The sequence below is a fragment of the Piliocolobus tephrosceles genome, chromosome 14, assembly GCF_002776525.5.
Source record: "Piliocolobus tephrosceles isolate RC106 chromosome 14, ASM277652v3, whole genome shotgun sequence".
Taxonomy (NCBI): domain Eukaryota; kingdom Metazoa; phylum Chordata; class Mammalia; order Primates; family Cercopithecidae; genus Piliocolobus; species Piliocolobus tephrosceles.
In genome coordinates, this window is record NC_045447.1 from 101,062,927 (window position 1) to 101,085,048 (window position 22,122).

A 22,122-nucleotide genomic window follows, 5' to 3' on the forward strand; every position below is an offset into this window, starting at 1 on the left:
TCTCTCTCTGTCTCCCAGGCTGGAGTGCAGTGGCCCGATCTCGGCTCACCACAACCTCCGCCTCCCGGGTTCAAGCGATTCTCCTGCCTCAGCCTCCCGAGTAGCTGGGACTATAGGCGTCCGCCACCACTTCCGGCTAATTTTTTTGTATTTTTAGTAGAGACGGGGTTTCACCATATTGGCCAAGCTAGTCTCAAACTCCTGACCTTGTGATCCACTTGCCTCGGCCTCCCAAAGTGCTGGGATGCCAGTATTTCTTTAGAGGCACTGCTATATGTATAATTCCTAGATCAAACTAATTTAATTGTAATAATTTGCCCTTCAAAAACTTGCAATTTAAATTCTGATCAATAGTAGGAATACTTGCTCTATATTCTTGCCCACAAATTATCACCTATAATTATAATTTGTACTCTTCTAATTACTAGCAAAGTTAAGCATTTTTGCATCTGTTTATTGGTCATTTTAAAAATTTATTTTATTTATTTATTTATTTTTAGATGGAGTCTCACTCTGTCACCCCCGCTTCAGTTCAATGGCATGATCTCAACTCAGGGCAACCTGGGCCTCCTGGGTTCAAACAATTCTCCTGCCTCAGCCTCCCAAGTAGCTGGGATTACAGGCACCTGCCACCACACCCAGCTAATTTTTTTGTATTTTTAGTAGAGGCGGGGTTTCACCATGTTGGTCAGGCGTGGTTTTGAACTCCTGACCTCAAGTGATCCTCCTTCCCTGGCCTCCCAAAGTGCTGGGATTACAGGTGTGAGCCACCATGCCTGGCCAGCCATTTGTTTTAATTCTTTCATAAATTTCTTGCTCATATCTATTCCTTTGTATTTTCTAATTGTTTTTTAGGAACTTTTTATATTTCCTATATACTAATAATTTTCTCTTCATCTGCCAATTTTCTTTTAACTTTTTACAATGTCATTCGTCATCAAAACTTTTAAAATTCTATATGTAGTCAAATCTACATACTAATTCTGTGTGTAGTTCTCTAATTCTCTTTTCCCTTGAGACTTCTGGGTTTTATATCTTTCTTCAGATGCCTTCCCATTCCCAAGATTATTTTAAAAATAAAAATATTTTCTTCTCATACTTTCATGGTTCTGCTCTTGAGGTCTGGCTCTTTATTTCTGTTTCTAGAATGAGGTAAGCGCCTAATTTTATCTCTTTCCAAATAGCTTCGTGTCTCAACATTTTCTATCAACTTGTTCAAATTTGTATTTTGAGTCTAACACCATACTTTGAATTACCCCAGCTATATTCCACTGGGGGGGCAGTGGGGGGACCCCTTACTCCTCATTGTTTTCTTGTTGTTCCAGTATTCATAACTATTCTGTGTTATCTCTTTCAGAGGAAATGTATAATTATTTTGCCCATAAATTCTCTTGATATTTGGTTGGGAATGTTCTGAATTTATAGATTAATTTGGCTGATAGTAAAATCCCTATAATACTTAGCCCATTAGGAGCACACCCTATTGCTCCAATATTTATTTACTATTTTGCGTATTTCAGGAAAAAACTACAAAATTTTTTCATGTTGACCTTGCACAGTTTGGGGAGTTGTTTCTGGATTTTTAACTGGGCATAGGTTTGGAATAAGACAATTTTCATTTTCTGAGAAAGTAATTTTCTCAAATATCTTGATTGCACAAACTATTCTCTTACAGTTTTTTGTTTGATAATTGGACTTGCTGTAACTTTCTCTCTTTTGTCTTTTTAAAATATCAAGTTTTTTTTGTTTACTATTCCGTTAATTCTACTTATCTTTTGTGTTTTCTTCCTTTTTTGGATTTGTTTTGTTGTTGTTTCCTTTTTGGCTTCTTTCTTATTTTATAATAGATACATTTTCCTTCAAGAACTCCTTTGGGCCAGGTGCGGTGGCTCACGCCTGTAATCCCAACACTTTGGGAGGCCGAGGAAGGGGGGATCGCCTGAGTTCAGGAGTTCAAGACCAGCCTGACCAACATGGAGAAGCCCCATCTCTACTGAAAATACAAAATTAGCTGGGAGTGGTGGCGCATGCCTGTAATCCCAGCTACTCGGGAGGCTGAGGCAGGAGAATGGCTTGAACCTGGGAGGCGGAGGTTGCAGTGAGCCAAGATCATGTCATTGCACTCCAGCCCGGGGCAACAGGAGCGAAACTCGGTCACCAAAAAAAAAAAAAAAAAAACTCCTCTGGCCACATCGCACATGTCTGACATCCTAGAGACCCCAGTGCTTCATGCCTCCATGCCTTCGCCTCTCCTTTCCCCACAAGGCGCTCCTTACCTCCACTCCCGTTCTTCAGCACCCAGACATCCTGCCCCACCTCAATTGTGCAGTTAGTTCACTACCAAGAAAACGCTCAAATTCTGAAGACTGATCACATTGGGCTGTCCTGAGTACCCAGAAGTCATTTTCCTCAGGCCACAAGGAAGGACTTTGCAAACTCTCTGTGCTTCCTGAAGGATTGCGTCATGCTGTTAGTGTCCTGTGATAGGAATTATTGAGACCTGTTTTGACTCCATCCTGAGAAAAGCTGGATCGTCGTATATTTTTTTAAATGGGTCATCCGTAAGAAACAAGCCCTCCTCTCACTAATATTGACCGCCTCTTCTACGTATTGTTGGTGCATCATTATGCTGTGAGGAGACACAGATCCGTGCTTTTAAGGCAATCAAAAATTAGATGAATTTCCTGATGTGCTGTAGAGAGAAGTTTCTGAATCCTGGCTGAGTTTCCCCTCTCCTTAACTGTATTATTTACCGGGCTAGGACTGGCAATTCATGCCTGTAATTCCAGTACTGTAATACCTAGAGTGGCCAAGGCAGGAAGATCACTGGAGCCCGGGAGTTCAAGACCAACCTCGGCAACATAGTCACACCTCATCTCTATAAAAAAAATTTTTTAATTAGCTGGGTGTGGTAGTACATACTTGTAGTCCCAGCCACGTGGGAGGCTGAGGTGGGAGGATCACTGGGGTCCTAGAAACGGAGGCTACAGTGAACCATGATGTGCCAGTGCATTCCAGCCTGGGTGACAAAACATGGCCTTGAAAGAAAAAAGAGAGAGAGAGAAAGAAAGAAAAAAACAGGCCGGGTGCGGTGGCTCAAACCTGTAATCCCAGCACTTTGGGAGGCCGAGACCGGCGGATCACGAGGTCAGGAGATTGAGACCATCCTGGCTAACACGGTGAAACCCCATCTCTACTAAAAAAAATACAAAAAACTCGCCGGGTGAGGTGGCGGGCACCTGTAGTCCCAGTTACTCGGGAGGCTGAGGCAGGAGAATGGCGTAGACCCGGGAGGTGGAGCTTGCAGTGAGCTGAGATCGCACCACTGCACTCCAGCCTGGGCGAAAGAGCGAGACTCCATCTCAAAAAACAAAAACAAAAAAAAACAAAAAGAAAGAAAGAAGGAAAGAAGGGAGGGAGGGAGGGAGGAAGGAAGGAAGGAAGGAAGGAAGGAAGGAAGGAAGGAAAGAAGGAAAGAAAGAAGGAAAGAAAGAAATTAATTTACTTACCCCTTTCACCTCAATACAGTGAAACACAGTTCTATCCCGGACTAAAAATCTAATGACCCATGTTAAGACCAAAAATCTGATGACATATATGTATTAAGGTCTACATGAGGAGGAATTTTCCCAGCCTTGGGGAGGTAGAAGCTGGCCCTACAATGCACCCCAGATTGGAGTCTTACTAGCCTTCCTCTGCCCTGGATCACTATTTGTCCTCCACCAGCACCTTGAGGATACCCTGGGGCTAGTATCCTAGTACCCTAGTTTTTCAATGTGTAAAATGTAACTGTGATGCTCATTAATTGATCATTCTTTTTTCTTTCTTTCTTTTTTTGAGATAGAGTCTCACTATGTTGCCCAGGCTGAAGTACAGTGGCAGGATCTTGGCTCACTGCAACCTCTGCCTCCCAGGTTCAAGTGATCCTCCTGTCTCAGCCTCCCCAGTAGCTGGGACTACAGGCGTGAGCCACCACACCCAGCTAATTTTTGTATTTTCAGTAGAGATTGGGTTTTGTCATGTTGGGCAGGCTGGTCTCAAATTCCTGACCTCAAGTGATTCACCTGCCTTGGCCTCCCAAAGTACTAGGATTACAGGCGTGAGTCACTGCACCCAGCCAGATCATCCTTTTTAAAGAGTAAAAACATGATCCTCATATAAAATGAATTCACCAATTTTATTCAGCTCATTAACTAACTATTGAGGAAACCAGTAAGATATTGCCAGAAGTCCAAAGGAGAAACCAAAAAGCAGACACAAATGTAAATCCCAGAAAACAATCGAATGAAATTTCTTATTAGATGCAAAATTTGCTTTTTCCACAAGGATGTGAGAGAATCAATTGCCTCTCCACAAGACAAAATGTATTTGCATGCCTGGACAAGAATCATTTGCATTGCTATCAGTTGTCTACAATTACAGAGTTGTAAAATAGCTCAAAAACAATGAAACTGTAGAGATAATCTGGAAAAGTATGCTGGACAAGACATCCAGTAATCTGCTTTGCCTATTTCAAAAGTATTTTCGGCCGGGCGCGGTGGCTCAAGCCTGTAATCCCAGCACTTTGGGAGGCCGAGGCGGGCGGATCACGAGGTCAGGAGATCGAGACCATCCTGGCTAACACGGTGAAACCCCGTCTCTACTAAAAAAATACAAAAAAACTAGCCGGGCGAGGTGGCGGCGTCTGTAGTCCCAGCTACTCGGGAGGCTGAGGCAGGAGAATGGCGTGAACCCGGGAGGCGGAGCTTGCAGTGAGCTGAGATCCGGCCACTGCACTCCAGCCTGGGCGACACAGTGAGGCTCCGTCTCAAAAAAAAAAAAAAAAAATCAAAAGTATTTTCAATTTTTTCGCATACATATTTAACAGCTTCAGTTCCCGCTTTACTTTGAAACTGGCACGGGTCCCCTTCCCATGTAGCTGATAGTTTGTAACTACTCAGAATTCTCAAAAAAGACATATTCTGGGCTCCTGACAGCACGGGTATCAAGGGCCTTCTGCTGTATCAAGCTTCCATGGACCCCAACTGAGGAGCCACCAGAGTTTTCCCTCTAATTAGATTTGAACTGCATCAGTCTTTCTTCTTCTGCCTTTTAACCACAAACAAAAGTCACTTGGTATCCAGAAATCCTCCAAATATCAAGAAGTAAGACTGACTCACTGTTTGTAACGGCTGTATGTAGATCAGAAACACATTTCTGCCTCCACTACCTTTTTGATTCCACTTCATCTTAGGAGTAACTATAGGCTTTTTAAATCCCTCCAACTCAAATAATTCCAGTACTAACTAACAAAATCTCTTCTCACCCACACATGGATTCAAGCTGAATTCAGAGAGATTAAGAAATTTGGCCAGTTGCAGTGGCTCATGCCTGTAATCCCAGTACTTTGGGAGGCCGAGGCGGGTGGATCACTTGCGGTCAGGAGTTCAAGACCAACCTGGCCAACATGGCAAAACTCTGTCTTTATTTAAAAAAAAAAAAAGTACTAAAATTAGCAGGGTGTGATGGCACATGCTACTTGGGAGACTGAGGCAGGAGAATCGCCTGAACCCGGGAGACAGGGGTTGCAGTGAGCCAAGCTGGTGCTACTGCACTCTATTCTGGGTGACAGAGCGGGACTCAATCTCAAAAAAAGAGAAAAGAAACTTGCTCAAAGTCCCACAACGATTATAATAAGTAACCAAACCATGCTATGATGCAAGCAAAGTTAATCTGACTCCTCACTCTGACTGCCTTCCATCATACCATGCTGCTCCTCTATGATCCAGATATTTGTGCCCACCTTCTGCAAATATTCACTCAGTGCCTACCATCCATAGGCATTTTATGGGCATCACCATTCATCTGGTCACCCAAGACAGAAACTTTTGTATTAGCCTGACTCCACCATCTGCTCTGTCTTGCACATTCATTTGAATGTTCAGTTCTATACATTTTACCTTGATGTGTTTCTCCACTTCATCCCCTCCACTTTGTACCCTACACTGTTGGCTTATTCATCTCTCACCTGGAATAACACAGTCTTATTCTCTGGCCTACTCAATTCCAGCTTATTCCCACTTCCCTTTCCTACCCATGTATCCTTCTTACCATTAAAAAGTAATATACTGCTGATCTGAACTTGTCTCTCTCTTGCTTAACAAACCTCAGCGGCTCCCCATTTCCTGCACCATAATGTGCTGTCTCCTTATCATGGCCCATAGAGACTTGGAAAGCATACAAGCCCATCTTTCTGGTCACTTTACATCTTACATCCTGGCCACTGATGAACCTGTGAGCTACCCACAACTTATTAGTGCCTGTGTCCTCAGCACCCCATCACTCTTGTGCCTCTATGCCTTGGTTCATGCTGTTCTTTTCAATTTTGGTGCTCTTCCCCAGCTCCCAGGTCAGATATCTCTTATCTGACACATTCACTGATGTCACCACCACTATTCCTCCTCCATGGGGGAAAGTAACTCTCTCAATCAGAGTGCGCATACCTCTATTCTAGCATACGCATACTCACATTCTGCAATAGTGTTTTTGTATTTCTATCCCTCACTAGACTGTGATCTCTTCAGTGGCAGGGGTTACTCTTGGTACCTTAGAATTTGCGGCACATACGCAGCACAGAGCCCAGCATGAGGAGGTGCTAAATGTGTGGCTGAATATTTGAATTAGTAAAGGAACGAATATCAGACTCATATCCCACTCAGGGTGCTTTCACTACATCTTGATCTACTTTGAGACAGAAAAAACAACGAAAGCAAACAAGCCAAAAAAAAAAAAAGCAAGAAAAAAGCTAGCAAAAGCAATCAGAGAAGGAATCCTGTATACCCCTCACCTTCTTCCTAAACCCCTGTGGCTAGGAAACAGTTGCCACAGTGGGAACCAGTGGTGTTGAAATGAGCAATAGTGGGAGAATTAACATGATGGAAATTAGCAGATAATGCAAATAATATTTGGGGGAAGGGAGAATTGTTGTTGTTTCCTTTCAAAATTGTATAATTCAGTGGTTTCCTAATATATTCATTAGGTTATGCAACTACCACCATCAAATTTCAGAACATTTTCATCACACCAAAAAAGGAACACAGTCATTAGCAGTCACTCCCCATAATTCCCCACCCCAGCCCCTGGCAGTGTTTCTTGTTTATTGAGAGCTGGTTGTTAAACATTTACAGCACACCACTGCTGGGAATGCAGCTATTTCTATAATCACAGTTACTTTTCTCTTCCTCACTTACTGTTTTGATTCTTCAAGAATCTTGAGGCCTGCTAAACCTCAAAGGTTTATAACACAAAGATGATTTTTCTTTAAAAGAAGTTATTTCAACTCTCACTTAATTCAACTTATCTGTCACAGAATGAGATGAAAAATAGTTATGCATAGAGAGGAAGATAAGAAACCAATAAATCTTTTAAAAGGCTAGATCACTTTCTGCTGGATTAGTATGTGGGATTTACTTTTGCATGAGACAATGGGCTCTTGTCTATTTTTAGAGTAGATAATGCATTTCCTAGGACCCACAGGAGGCCTTGGCTTCTCCTATTACTGAACACACATGCAGAGACCAGAGATTTTGTGAAAGGGACAAAGAAGAAAGACAAGGGAAAAGGATTGGTGGTTTGTTCTTTTGATCACTAATGCAACTCCATCAGGAAAGATGAAATATAATGCCCAAGAATTTCCTAAAAGACATTCACTAGAAATGCACAAAAATACGCTTGTTTCAAAAGATGTATATACATCCCCATATTCATGTGAAAGCACTTGCACCATGAAGTCATTTGTTAATCTGCTAATGACCCAATGACCCTAGAACAGTTCCCTAGATGTGGGCTCCCAGACACCAGATGCACATGACTCATCTAATTAATGCTTGCTGATGAACTTGTTTCAAAATCTTTTATATTTGTAAACAGGAAAGGTTGGGCTGTCCTCTAAGATAGCATAAACCAAAAATCAAATTCTAAGCCCTGTAACCATCTGAATGGACCCTTCCTTTCGGCCAAGAGCATTCCAAAGTCAACCTGAAAAACTAGTTCAGGCCATGATGGGAAGAGGGGGTGGGACAAGCCTTATTACCATTAACATCAACACAGACCTTGAGACTGCTAGAACAAACTCTTTAAGTCTGGTAAATATTTACAAGCTATCCTCTCTGAAGCCTGCTACCAGGAAGCTTCATCTACATGGTAAAACCTTGGTCTTCACAATCCCATACCTTAACCTAGACGTTCTTTTCTATTGATTCCAGGTCTGTAGATAATAACCAATTGCCAATCAGAAAATCTTTGGACGGATCTATGACCCCTGACTTCCAATTTCCCACCTTTCCTGACCAAGCCAATGTACATCTTATATGTATTGATTGATGTCTTGTGTCTCTCTAAAACGTACAAAAGCAAGAAGATGTAGCCTGACAGCTTGGGCACCTGTCATCAGGACCTCCTGAGGCTGTGTCATAGGCATGTCCTTAACCTTGGCAAAATAAACTTTTAAATTGATCGAGACTTATCTCAGATACTTTTTGGTTTATGTGGGGACTCCATCTTGTTACTCAAATTGCAGTTTGCTGTGCAGCAGCATCAGCATTACCTGAGAGCTTGTCAGAAACAGAGCCTGAGGCCGGGTGCTGTGGTTCATGCCTGCAGTTCCAATGCTTTAAGAGGCTGAGGTGGGAGGACTGCTTGAGGACAGAAGTTCAAGACCAGCCTGGGCAACATAGTGAGATCCGTATCTACAAAAAATAAAAATTAGACTTGGTGCAGTGGCTCACGCTTGTAATCCCAGCACTCTAGGAGACTGAGGCAGGAGGATCACCTGAAGTCAGTGTCACACGTGTCTGTGTGAAGAGACCACCAAACAGGCTCTGTGTGAGCAATAAAGCTTTTTAATCACCTGGGTACAGGTGAGCTGTATCCTAAAAGAGAGTCAGCGAAGGCAGATGGGGTGAGGCAGTTTTATAGGATTTGGGTGGGTAGTGGAAAATTACAATCAAAGTGGGCTGTTCTCTTGCAGGCAGGGGCGGGGGTCACAAGATGCTCAGTCGGGGAGCTTCTGAGCCCAGAGAAGGAATTTCACAAGGTTCATCGCTCAGTCAAGGTGGGGCAGGAACAAATCACAATGGTGGAATGTCATCAGTTAAGGCAGGAATGGCCATTTTCACTTCTTTTGTGATTCTTCACTTGCTTCAGGCCATCTGGATGTATACGTGCAGGCTTGGGCTCAGAGGCCTGCCAGTCAGGAGTTCAAAACCAGCCTGGCCAACATGGAGAAACCCTGTCTCTACTAAAAATACAAAAATTAGCCAGGCATGGTAGCGCATGCCTGTAATCCCAGCTATTCAGGAAGCTGAGGCAGGAGAATTGCTTGAACCCGGGAGGCGGAGGTCGCAGTGAGCCGAGATTGCACCACTGCACAAGAGCAAGACTCCGTCTCAAAAAAATAAATAAATAAAATAAATGAAAATTAGCCAGGCATGGGGTCACACACTTGGAGTCCTAGTTACTTGGGAGGCTGAGCCAGAAGCATGGTTCGACCCCAGGAGTTGGAGGTTACAGTGAGCTATGGTTGTGCCACCAGGGCCCTGTAATTGGCATCTGTTCTCACCTTATTTTCTTGAGTTTTTATGGAAAAAGAATTCACTGAGACTTACTTGAAACTCATTCAAATGATCCCCAAACAGTTGAGATATGTTGGAAATTCTCACTTTATTTCAAGCAATTCTGATGTTAAATCAAGAGGCTAATTCTCTACCCAGGTTGGAATCCTACTGACTGCAGGAAAGTCAGGGGACCATTTTCAGAGATCATGAGAAAGTTTTACTTCCAATAATGCTTTTCTTTTATAAAACTGATTCATGGCCAGGCGTGGTGCTCATGCCTGTAATCCCAACATTTTGGGAGGCCAAGGCAGGTGGGTCGCTTGAAGCCAGGAGTTCAAGACCAGCCTAGGCAACATGGTGAAGCCTGTCTCTACCAAAAATACAAAAAAATAGCTGGGTGCAGTGGTACACACCTGTAGTCCCAGCTACTTGGGGGGCTAAGGTGGGAGGATCACTTGAGCCTGAGAGATGGAGATTCCAGTGGGCCAAGATCGTGTCACTGCACTCCAGGCTGCGTGACAGAGCCAGAACCTGTCTCAAAAAAAAAAAGGCCGGGCGCGGTGGCTCAAGCCTGTAATCCCAGCACTTTGGGAGGCCGAGACGGGTGGATCACGAGGTCAGGAGATAGAGACCATCCTGGCTAACATGGTGAAACCCCGTCTCTACTAAAAAATACAAAAAACTAGCCGGGCGAGGTGGCGAGCGCCTGTAGTCCCAGCTACTCGGGAGGCTGAGGCAGGAGAATGGCGTGAACCCGGGAGGCGGAGCTTGCAGTGAGCTGAGATCCGGCCACTGCACTCCAGCCCAGGTGACAGAGCAAGACTCCGTCTCAAAAAAAAAAAAAAAAAAATCATTCATACTCATTACAGAAAATGTGAAGAACCTTGGAGAAGAAAATTAAAATCACCTGAATGTCCACCCTATATGTTAAACACTTAATATTTTGATAATTTTAAATATACGTATAATTGCAAGCATTACATGCCCTGTTTCCAACGGAATTCTTTATTTCACATAATTGGGAGCATAAAATAAATAGTTTGCATGATGTTTCATTTTGCATATATTATGATTATTTTCATGCCCCTAAAAATTCTTCAGGAATATGATTTTAATCACCTTATATTCCTATATGAGTAAGTCACATTTTACTTAAATATTCTTATATTCTTGAATACATAACCCTTATAGAAAACATTGCGATTAATACTCTTGCATATAAATCTTGTTCTAACTTTCTGATTATTTCTTCCATATAGATTTTCAGAAGTGCATCTGTGGTATGAACTTTACAGATTATTGACACATAACGCCAAATGGCTTTCCAGAGAATCTACACTAAGTCACCCTCCCAGCAGGCACCATGCTCTCGCCAGCCTTTCTACCAACTGATTTCTTTTTTTTTTTTTTTTTTTTGAGATGGAGTTTTGCTCTTGTTGCCAGGCTGGAGTGCAATGACGTGATCTCAGCTCACTGCAACCTCCACCTCCCAGGTTCAAGTGATTCTCCTGCCTTAGCCTCCCGAGTAGCTGGGATTACAGGCGGCCGCCACCATGCCCGGCTAATTTTTGTATTTTTAATAGAGATGAGGTTTCACCATTTTGGCCAGGCTGGTCTTGAACTCCCAACCTCAGGTTATCCGCCTGCCTCAGGCCTCCCAAAGTGCTGTAATTCCAGTCGTGAGCCACCACGCAGGGCGCTTTGCTGGTTTTTTAGGTTATGATTACCACTTCATTGTTTTCATTTGCATTTCTTTGATAACAGGTGTGGTTGAAGACATTTCCATTTGCTTTCTGACATTTTTATTTCTCCAGTGAATCCCCTATCCTGTAGTCTGTTCTGTTATTGGAGTGCTACTGCCATCAGAGATGTTCATATATTCACTTTATTAACTCTCTGTCATTTGCTCTTTCTGCTTGATTGCCATTAGTCATGTAATGGTTTTTAAAGTCATGAAGTTTTATATGTTTGAGTTCAATAGTCAAAATCATGACTCCTTCTTTGTGATTTCTTCTGTAGTGTTTATGATTAGAAGGATGCATTAAGGAAGGTATAATTAAACTGTATATTTTTCCACGAGGCAGGATAACCATGCTGATAGCGAGCAGCCTTATCTCCTTCCTGATTGAGCATGCTGTTGGCCTTCACCTGTATCGATTTCAGAATAATTCATTTCTTTTTCATTTTTTATTTCTGTGATGCTTGCCCCTTTTTATGCTTAAACTCTTTTAATTAATTGATTAATCATTTTGATGTTTTCTTAATCATGTATTATTTCCTAAAACACACTAAGGAGTCTGTATGACAATTGACTTATCCCACCGAGCTGCCAATTCTTGCTGCAGTATCATCTGATTTTAATTATCATAGCCTTACACCTGGCTAACTCCATTTTTAGAAACAACATGCCTTTTTATTATTTTGCTTTCTTACTCTTTGGCTCCTTATGGGGTAAATCAACTTTCTAACCCAAGAGCTGACATTTTCAGCAAAGAAGAAATCGTCTTTTGTTATGTTAACATAGAGCCTTAGATATTAATAGAGGCAACTTCCTCAAACCATTCCACAAAATGGCCTGATAGCTTTACCTTTCCAAAAAATAAACTAGGATGTGCTTAACTTTTTGGTGTTATGTCTAAAGTTTCATTAAAATTTACCATGAAGACAATCTAAGAGTTTTTTTTTCTTTTTTTTTGAGTCTGAGTTTCGCTCTTGTTACTTTGCTGGAGTGCAGTGGTGGGACCTCAGCTCACTGCACACTTCGCCTCCCAGGTTCAAGCAATTGTCCTGCCTCAGCCTCCAGAGTAGCTGGGATTACAGGCATGTGCCACCACGCCCAACTAATTTTGTATTTTTAGTGGAGACAGGGGTTCTCCATGTTGAACAGGCTGGTCTCCAATTCCTGACCTCAGGTGATCTGCCCGCCTCGGCCTTCCAAGGTGCTGGGATTACAGGTGTGAGCCACCACACGCGGCCCAATCTAAGTGTTTCTTGATGTATCTGGCTGTCTGAGGATAGCACAAAGCCAATTTAAACAGCTAAGAAAACGTCGGTTTGTCCTTGTGGCTGTATTTACAGTTGAAATTGTGAAGACCAGGTATCCTATATTTTCTTGAAGGACTTTTTTTCTTTTCCTTGGACTAACCTCTTGTTGATCACTTTTTAAATTTCTCACAATAGTCATTCTTAAGTAAACCTCTCAAAGGGTGTAGGGAGTGAAAAGAGCTGCAGTCTGTTTCTGACAGAACTGGCTTACCTCTTGCTTCCCTGCTTCCCATTAGCATCAGCTTCTTCATCTGTAAAGAATCATTTAACAAAATGACATTTGTCTCGTAGAGCCGGTAGAGTAGCTAAATGGAATTATGTATGGAAGGACCTTAGCACAATGCCTGCACAAAGTAAAAACTAAATAAATGTAAGGTAAGTGTAGTGGTGCATGCCTATAGTCCCATCTACTTATGAGGCTGAGACAGAAGGATTCCTTGAGCCCAGGAGTTCGAGACTGCACTGATGGCGCCTGTAAGTAGCCACTATATTCCAGCCTGAGCAATATAGCAAGAGCTTGTCTCTGAAAAAAAAAAAAGTGTTTTTTTGAAACACAGTCTCACTGTGTCGCCTGGGCAGGAGTGCAATGGTGCGATCTCGGCTCACTGCAACTTCTGCAAACCCAGCTCAAGATATCCTACCCGTCAGTCTCCCAAGCAGCTGGGACTATAGGCACTCACCACCACATGCAGCTAATTTTTGTATTTTTTGTACAGATGGGTGTTTCTCCATGTTTCCCAGGCTGGTCTTGAACTCCTGGCCTCAAGCAATCCTCCTGCTTTGGCCCCCAGAAAAATTGTTAATGTTGAAAAAACACTAAATAAATGTAAGCTTACAAAATAGACCTCCTCACCCAGGCTGCCTCAGTCCTTGCAAATGATCTTGCTTGACTTCTACTTTGCTGATATGATGAAGCTCTCAATCTACCCTCTTCTTTATGCTCATCCTTAACCCTATCCATCTCATTCCCTCCATATTCCTATCTCAAGAAAAAACAGGTCCTCTTTCCTGCCAAGGCTATCCCTACATCTTTGATCTCCTTTCTTCCCTCCCTCCTTCCTTCTTCCCTTTCTCGTTCCTTCCCTCCCTCCTTCATTCTCTTTTCTTTCCTCCTTCCTTCTTTCCCTCCTCCCTTCCTTCTTTTCCTTCCTCCTTCTCTCCCTCCGTCCTTCTCTCTCTGAACCTTGCTCAGTTCTCTTCGCCATTAGATCAGCAGTTCTCTACATGTGCCCTGTCCCTTCTTTTTGTTATAAATAGACTAAGTTCTCTCCTGCCCTATAGAAACAAACCATCTTTAAGCATTATATTTTAGTTATCTATTGCTACATAATAAATTACGTCAAGACTTAGTGACTTGAAACAACCATAAGTATTTCTCCTCTCCCATAGTTTCTATGAGTCTGGCATTGAGTGGCAGCTTGGTTGGGCAGTTCTGGCTTGGGGTCTGTCAAAATATTGCAGTCAGGTCAGCTGAGGCCGCAGTATCTGAAGGGTTAATGGAAATGGAGAATCCACTTCTGAGGTAGCTCACTGCAAAAGCTGGCAAATTGGTGTTGACAAGTGGAGTCCTCTCTGTGTAAGAATCTCCTCAGGGCTGCCTGAGTGTTCTCACAACATGGTGGCTAGCATTCTCCTAGGGTGTATGATTCATGCAGCCAATGCAGAATCTATAATTTCTTTACAAACTACCTTTGGAAGTCACACACTGTTATTTCCTCTGTATTCTGGTGGTCACACAGAGCAGACGTGGTACAACATGGCACAACAAAGGTACATGAACCCTAAAAGGCAATAATGATTGGGGGCCAACTCAGAGGCTGACTGCCCCACCTACTAGCACTGTCTTTGTTCTCCTGTGACTTTGAAAACGTTGCCCACCATGGCTCCAATTTCTCATCTTCTGCTCTCTCAGGCAGAGTTACTGTTTGCAAGCAATCAAAGTTGGCTCTAGGTATTCCAAAGAGAAGTTTATTAAAAAGATATTGTTGGAAGTGCTGGAGAACCAGAGTTGCTGAGGTTGAGTCTCCAAAAACAATGCCCAAAACCAGACCACAAGACTGGCAGAAGAACCAAAATTTCCCTTGCTGTGGCCACTTCTACTGCTATTGCTCAAAAAGCCAAAGCTTCTGCTACTGCTTACCCAACAAAAATACAGCTGATCCTTGAACAACACAGATTTGAACTGCACTTACACGTGGATTTTTTTCAACAAAAGTCACAGTGAGTGTGCTTGTCTCTCCTGCCTCCTGTTCCACCTCTTCCGTTTCTGCTACCCCTGAGACAGCAAGACCAGCCCCTCCTCTTCTTCCTCCTTCTCAACCTCTCAACATGAGGATGACAAGGATGAAGACCTTCATGATGATCCACTTCCACTAAATGAATAGTGTATTCATTCGTTCTCACACTGCTATAAAGACATACCCGAGACTGATTAATTTGTAAAGAAAAGAGGTTTAATTGACTTATAGCTATGCATGACTGGGGAGGCCTCAGGAAACTTACAATCATGGTGGAAGGGGAAGAGGCGCATCTTACATGGTGGCAGGAGAGAGACAGAAGAGTGAACAAAGGAGGAACTTCCAAACACTTATAAAACCATCAGGTCTCTTGAGAACTCACTCACTATCATGAGAACAGTATGGGGGAAACCACCCCCATGATCAGATCACCTCCCGCCAGGTCCCTCCCTCAACAACTGGGGATTATAACTCAAGATGGGATTTGGGTGGGAATACAAAGCCTAGCCATATCAAATGGTAAATACATATTTTTTTCTTAATAACATTTTCTTTTCTCTAGCATATTTTATTGTAAAAATACAATATATAATGCATATATAAAATATGTGTTAACTGTTTATATGGGCTTCCAGTCAATAGTAGGCTATTACTACTTAAGTTTTGGGGAATAAAAAGTAATACGTGGATTTTTGACAGCACAGGGGTCATTGCCCCAGACCCATGTTGTTCAAGGGTCAACTGTAGTAAAAGATCCCACAAGAAAGTCTCTTTCCCAAGCTGTTGGTTTCTGAACAGGTGGTTAATATGGGTGTAGTTGATGAGAAGCTGTATACATCATATTCCTGCATTCCAGCTGCTAGAGAGGCTGAGAATCTCAATTTTCTGAGTCTGTTTTGGTGAGGCAAGATGCAAAAGGCTGGAAATATCCCAAACATAATAAGAGTTTTCAGAAAGTGTAGGCCACACAAAAAGAATGAGAAACTGTCTGCAATATCCTCTTCCTTCTTAATCTTGCAGTTTGGCTTCTGTCTAAATTCCACTAAAGCTGCTTCTCAGCGGTCCCCAGTGATATTACATGGGCTTTCCCACCCTTGGATTGTTCCCGCACCTAGTGGGGAAATTAACTCTTGGCCAGCATCTTAGGTCAAGTTCCCCAGAAGTGGACACTGAGTGCATTCATGCCTTCGATTTTTTTTTTTTTTTTTTTTTTTTTTGTGAGATGGAGTCTCACTCTGTTGCCCAGGTTGGAATGCAGTGGTGTGAACTCAGCTCATTGCAACCTCTGCCTCCCTGGTTTAAGCAATTCTCCTGCCTCAGCCTCCCAAGTAGTTGGGATTACGGGCATGCACCACCATAACTAGCTAATTTTTGTATTTTTAGTAGAGATGGGGTTTTGCCATGTTGGCCAGGCTGGTCTTGAACCCCTGGCCTCAGGTGATCCACCAGCCTCAACCTCCAAAAGTCCTGGGATTACAGATATGAGCCACTGCACCCACCCATGCCTTTGATTTATTAAGGAAGTTTCTCCAGAGGAGTCAGGTTAGGAGGTGGGGGACGTAGGACAGCAGGGTCCTATACAAGGCCCTACATGATTGTGCCCTGTCTCCCCAACCTCATCTCACCACACATTCCCCTTGCTCACAAAGCTCCCTCCACAGCAATCTGCTCCCTGCTGCTGCTACACACCATGCCCTTTCTTGCTTGAGAGCTACTGTCCTTGCTCTTCCCTCCACCTGAAGACCTTTCCCCTGATGTGGGACATGGTCCTCATCATCCTTCAGGCCTCAGCTCTCTTGGCATCCGATCTTAGTGGCCTTTTCACTCCTTCCCCAGGTGGTAGCAATCATATCAGTCTGTATATGTCCCTCAAAGCCTTTATGATAATCCAGAATTATTAACGGATCTGTTCAAATGTTATTGTCTCCCTTCCCCAAAGAAAATTGAAAGTTGCCTAAAGAGGATTGCCTGATAAATATGTTGGGAGCCACCAAAATTCTTAGATTTTGGTAGGCATTCCGAAAATAAGTGCTAAAGGAATGAATGGAAGAGTATGCTTTGGAGAAGGAAGATGTTGTTAAACAGGACAAAAAAACACAACATTATAAATCAGTAGATAATTTAACCTCATAAAAGTTTAAAACTTCTCTATTTTAAAAGATGAGTAAACCTATTGAAAAGTGAAAAAACGCCTGTAATCCCAGCACTTTGGGAGGCCAAGGTGGGTGGATCACGAGGTCAGGAGATCGAGACCATCCTGGCCAACATGGTGAAACCCTATCTTTACTAAAAATACAAAAAAATTACCCAGGTGTGGTGGCACACACCTGTAGTCCCAGCTACTCAGGAGTTGGAGGCAGAAGAATCACTTGAACCCGGGAGGCAGAGGTTGCAGTGAGCTGAGATCATGCCACTGTACTCTAGCCTGGTGACAGCGCAAGACTCTGTCTCAAAAAAAAAAAAAAAAAAAAAAGAAAAACAAAAGTGAAAAAAAAATTAGAACACATAAAACAGACCATAGGTTTGTTCAATAACCCCTACCAAGTTAAGTGACTGATCTCACACAAATAAGAGCATTTTACTTTATTAAAAGTAAAAAGAGGCCCAGAATTACAATAAAAAGAGAGTAAGATTACTATTAATGATTATGGGAAACTTCATTAGCTCCAAATAAACAATGATGATTTTTAGTGTTCCTACTAAATCGTCATCGAACACTGGAATTATTTCCTTGCCTCTCCTCCCTACACCCACCCCAACTTTCCAACCCAATGTATCCCTTGTTAAATTAAGTTTAGCCTAAAGCTGTCTCCTTACCTCAAAAGGTTCCTCTGTACATAGTGAACTGTAACCTATCTGGATGTGTAAACAGACTGTAACCTACTCTTGTATTAATTGTGGAGTTTCAGCCAATCACAGGCAACCAACTGTGCAAACTGTATGTAAATAAGGCCAACCTGTAACTAGTCCTGCTGTTCCTGTGCCTCACTTCCTTTCTCTGTCCATAAATCCTCTGACCACTGGGCAGTGCCATAGTCTTTCTGAACCTATTCTGGCTCAGGAGGCTGCCCAATTCAAGAATCATTCTTTGCTCAGCTAAACTCTGCTCAAAATAATTTGTTTAAAGTTTTTATTTTAACACCCTAAGCTACCTCTGCTCACATAGGGGTTTGCATATTCCCCTAAGAGAATATGATTTTAACTGCTGGAAATTTAGGGCTTTGAGGAAGGAGTGTTGCCTTATTGGTCTTCATACCCCAGGGTCAGTGTGATGCTTGTCACAAAATAGGTCCTAGGGCTTGGGACATCCACACAGTCTTAGTGCAGATACTACTTAGCCCAGGGACCTGGTGGCTAGGCTGATTCTCTCCTTTCTAATAGGAGTCCTCTGCCACGAACACACTCCACCAGATCGTCAGTCAGACCAAGAAGCATCTGAGCTTGGTCCTCCTCTTTGTACTTATTGGAGTTTTGTATTTATTGGAGATACTGGAGCAGCAATGTATGTCTTGTGTCTGGCATTGTTCAATCCAGATGTTAGCTGGGACAGAAAGAATAACCCAGAGCCCTGGAACAAGCTGGGTCCCAGTGATTAATACAAGTTCTACTCAGTAAATGTGGATTACAGCAAACTGAAGAAAGAAGGTCCATATTTCTAAATGAAATGTCTCGTTATAAATCTGCTTTAGAATGAAGGTCTTCCAGAAGCCTTCTTCACAATTTTCCACTTAACTAGGAAATATCCTCTAAATTCATGAAATCATGTTGATGTAATCTATTGGAGATTACACTGGTTAATAAATAACTGAAACTTGGCAGAGTGTAGTGACTCACACCAATAATCTCAGCACTTTGGGAGGCCAAGGTGGGTGAATCACCTGAGGTCAGGAGTTCAAGACAAGCCTGACCCACATGGTGAAACCCTGTCTCTACTAAAAATACAAAAATTACCTGGGTGTGGTGGCATGCACCTGTAATCTCAGCTACTCAGGAGGCTGAGACAGGAGAATTGCTTGAACCCAGGAGGCAGAGGTTGCAGTGAGCTGAGATCGCACCACTACACTCCAGGCTGGGGGCACCACTGCACTCCAGGCTGGGCAACAGAGCAAGACTCCATCTCAAAATAAATAAATAAATAAATAAATAAATGAATAACTGAAACTTGAAAAAAAATAGGTTTTAGGGGTGCAAGAGCAGTAACTGCAGGAGAAAGTCCCCAAGCAGGTAAGAGGAAATGAAGCCCAAGGGCAAAGTGGACATGTTGGACTTCCTTCTTAATAATCAACAGGAGTGTGTGGAGGCAGAGGCAGTGGCAGACAAGGTAGTGTGTACGTGCTTAAGGCTTTCTACGTCCTCTTGTTGAATATCAGGCACATGGAGAGAAATGTGAAAGATCTGAGGGGAGTGAAGGTGTGAAGTGGTCATACGAGACAGTGGAAAAACTAATATACTAGGGATGCTTAATAAAGTCACTGGGTGGCTGGATGTGGTGGCGCACGTCTGTAATCCCAGCACTTTGGGAGGTCAAGGTGGGCAGATCACGAAGTCAAGAGATCAAGACCATCCTGGCCAACATGGTGAAACTCTGTCTCTACTAAAAATACAAAAATTAGCCAGGAGTGGTGGCACCTGCCTGTAGTCCCAGCTACTTGGGAGGCTGAGGCAGAAGAATTGCTTGAACCTGGGAGGCAGAGGTTGCAGTGAGCCGAGATTGCACCACTGCACTCCAGCCTGACGACAGAGCAAGACTCTGTCTCAAAATAAATAAATAAATACATACATACATAAATACATAAATAAATAAATAAAATAAGTGTTGGAAATTGGTGCTAGGTGCCGCAAAGAAGAACCTGCACTTAGATCGAAAATTTCTCATCAAGGCAGTTTACTTCTGCAGAAGGGTGCCGCCTGTGTCCAAAGTGATTGCAAGAGCACACCACACAAAGGAGAGAAGGAGTTTTTATTCCTAAGACAGTTCCTGCTTCTGTCTTTTCCCCTTTGGCTGGAGTCAGACTGCACAATCTAAGCTAACCCAATTTGCTAAGTCTTAAACTTTTCCAAATAGGGTAAACATGAGATTTGCAAAGGAAGGGGGGGAGGGAAAGGAAGGGGTAGGGTTGACCTACAAAACAAGAAAGAAGAAAGTTTGAAACTGTTTCCAAATCAGGTAGAGAAATGAGAACTTTGAAGGCCAAGGTGACGGCCAGGGTGAAGAAAAGGGGAAGGAGAGAGAAGGGAAGGGTGGATTTATGACCTCACCACTTACGACCATAGAGTTGAGTTTTGAAGAAGAACTTATTTGTTCCAACAATAAGGTTACTGGGTGGCATTGAATGTACAGTTGAGATTTGTGATCATGAAACTAAAGCAAGAACTAGTCGGCCAGGCACAGTGGCTCATGCCTGTAATTCTAGCACTTTGGGAGGCTGAGGCAGGTGGATCATGAGGTCAGAAGTTCAAGACCAGCCTGGCCAATATGGTGAAACCCCATCTCTACTAAAAATACAAAAATCAGCTGGGCATGGTGGCATGCACCTGTAATCGCACCTACTAGGGAGACTGAGGCAGGAGAATCGCTTGAACCCAGGAGGCAGAGATTGCAGTGAGCCAAGATCACACCACTGCACACCAACCTGGGTAACAGAGTAAGACTCCATCTCAAAATAATAATAATAATAATAATTTAAAAGAACCAGTCAACACAGTTTTGTGCTATTGTCCAGCAATAATTATCTGCCCAGGGAAAGGAACAGAAGAGGTAGAGAATGGGATTTAATCAAGATTGTATGTTTGCTAGAGGAGTAAGCCATTGAAGAGAGGCCTTACAAAATTCGTGGAACGTGCAAGAGGTGATTAGTATGATAGACCATCTACTCTAACCTTAGTAAGGGAAATGAAAATGCAATAGAGTGCCTGATTGTGAAAATACACTAGGATTAAAGGATTAGAGGCCTGTTGAGACTGAAGAATTGTTGGAGTGAAGACACTGATGTTAGAGATGTAAAGGATAGGAGGTGGTGGTCAGATAATGGGATACTGAAGTTAATTTTTAATAATTATGCATTTAAGATGATGAAATGTTAATGTTATGGTCAAGGTTATCAATAGTTTAGGTAGAATAAAAAATATTTAAAGAGGTAGAGAAACTGAAACTCTGATATGCAAGACGGATCATCCACGAGGTTGGGGAAATCTCAAAAAATGGAGTGGAAAGATGAGTTTTGAATGAGTGAGCCATTAAATGCTTTGAGGATGTGAAGACCATTTAATCTTCTTAAGAGTTCTACATAAAATTCAAGAATTTGGCCAGACATGCCCGTAATCCCAGCACATTGGGAGGCTGAGATGGGCAGATCACTTGAGCCCAGGAGTTTGAGACCAGCCTGGGAAATATGATGAAACTCCATCTCTACAAGAAAATACAAAAATTAACTGGGTGTGGTGACACATACATGTGGTCCCTGCTACTCAGGAGGCTGAGGTGGGAGGATCACCTGAGCTGGGGGAAGTTGAGGCTGCAATGAGCCATGATTGAGCCACTGCCCTCCAACCTGGGCAGTGAGAGAGACCCTGATTCAAAAAAAAAAATACACAACTTTTATCTCTACTTAAAGAAGAAGGTGTTTTGAATAATTGAATAATCGCCTGAAGTCACGCAGGGTAAATGCTTCAGCTGGAGTTCGAACCTAAGTTTTTCTGACTCCAAAGCTTATTAAATTCTTTCTCTGCCAGTATGCATCTTCCATTTTTCACTGGTAAGACCAAGCAGAAGAGAGTTAAGGCATGATCCATGACATGCTCCAATGGTGAATTCTAAGCTCAGAAAATAAAATAAATCTCAACAACAACAACAACAACAAAAAAATATATATATATATATATATATATAATGTATGTATCTATTTGATTTAGATTTGGGTTTGAATGCTTTATATATATATTATAAAGCATATATAATATATATATTGTGTATATATATATAAAATAAAAATCCTGCTGAAATGCTTGGGGCAGGGGCAGGACGGGGGTGGAATCAGACACTAGAAATGTTTAATCTTGTGGATATCATTAATTTTTAGACACTACAGTAGAAATGTGAGTTAACTGTTCAGAGGGATAAATGAGGTTCTAGAAGTGAAAGTAAGTAATTGAGCCACAGAATCATAGAGCTAGTAGGGATCTTAGTAAATATTTCATTCATTCATTTTCTGCTTAGAAAACTGATACTCAAAAAAGTTAAATGACTT

The 22,122-nt window shown here is 42.4% G+C and overlaps 1 pseudogene; it reads left to right on the top strand.

The window, feature by feature from the left end:
* LOC111554161 overlaps nucleotides 1-18,534 on the top strand; it is a 35,958-nt pseudogene extending 17,424 nt beyond the window's left edge.
* Nucleotides 18,535-22,122: the final 3,588 nt, after the last annotated feature.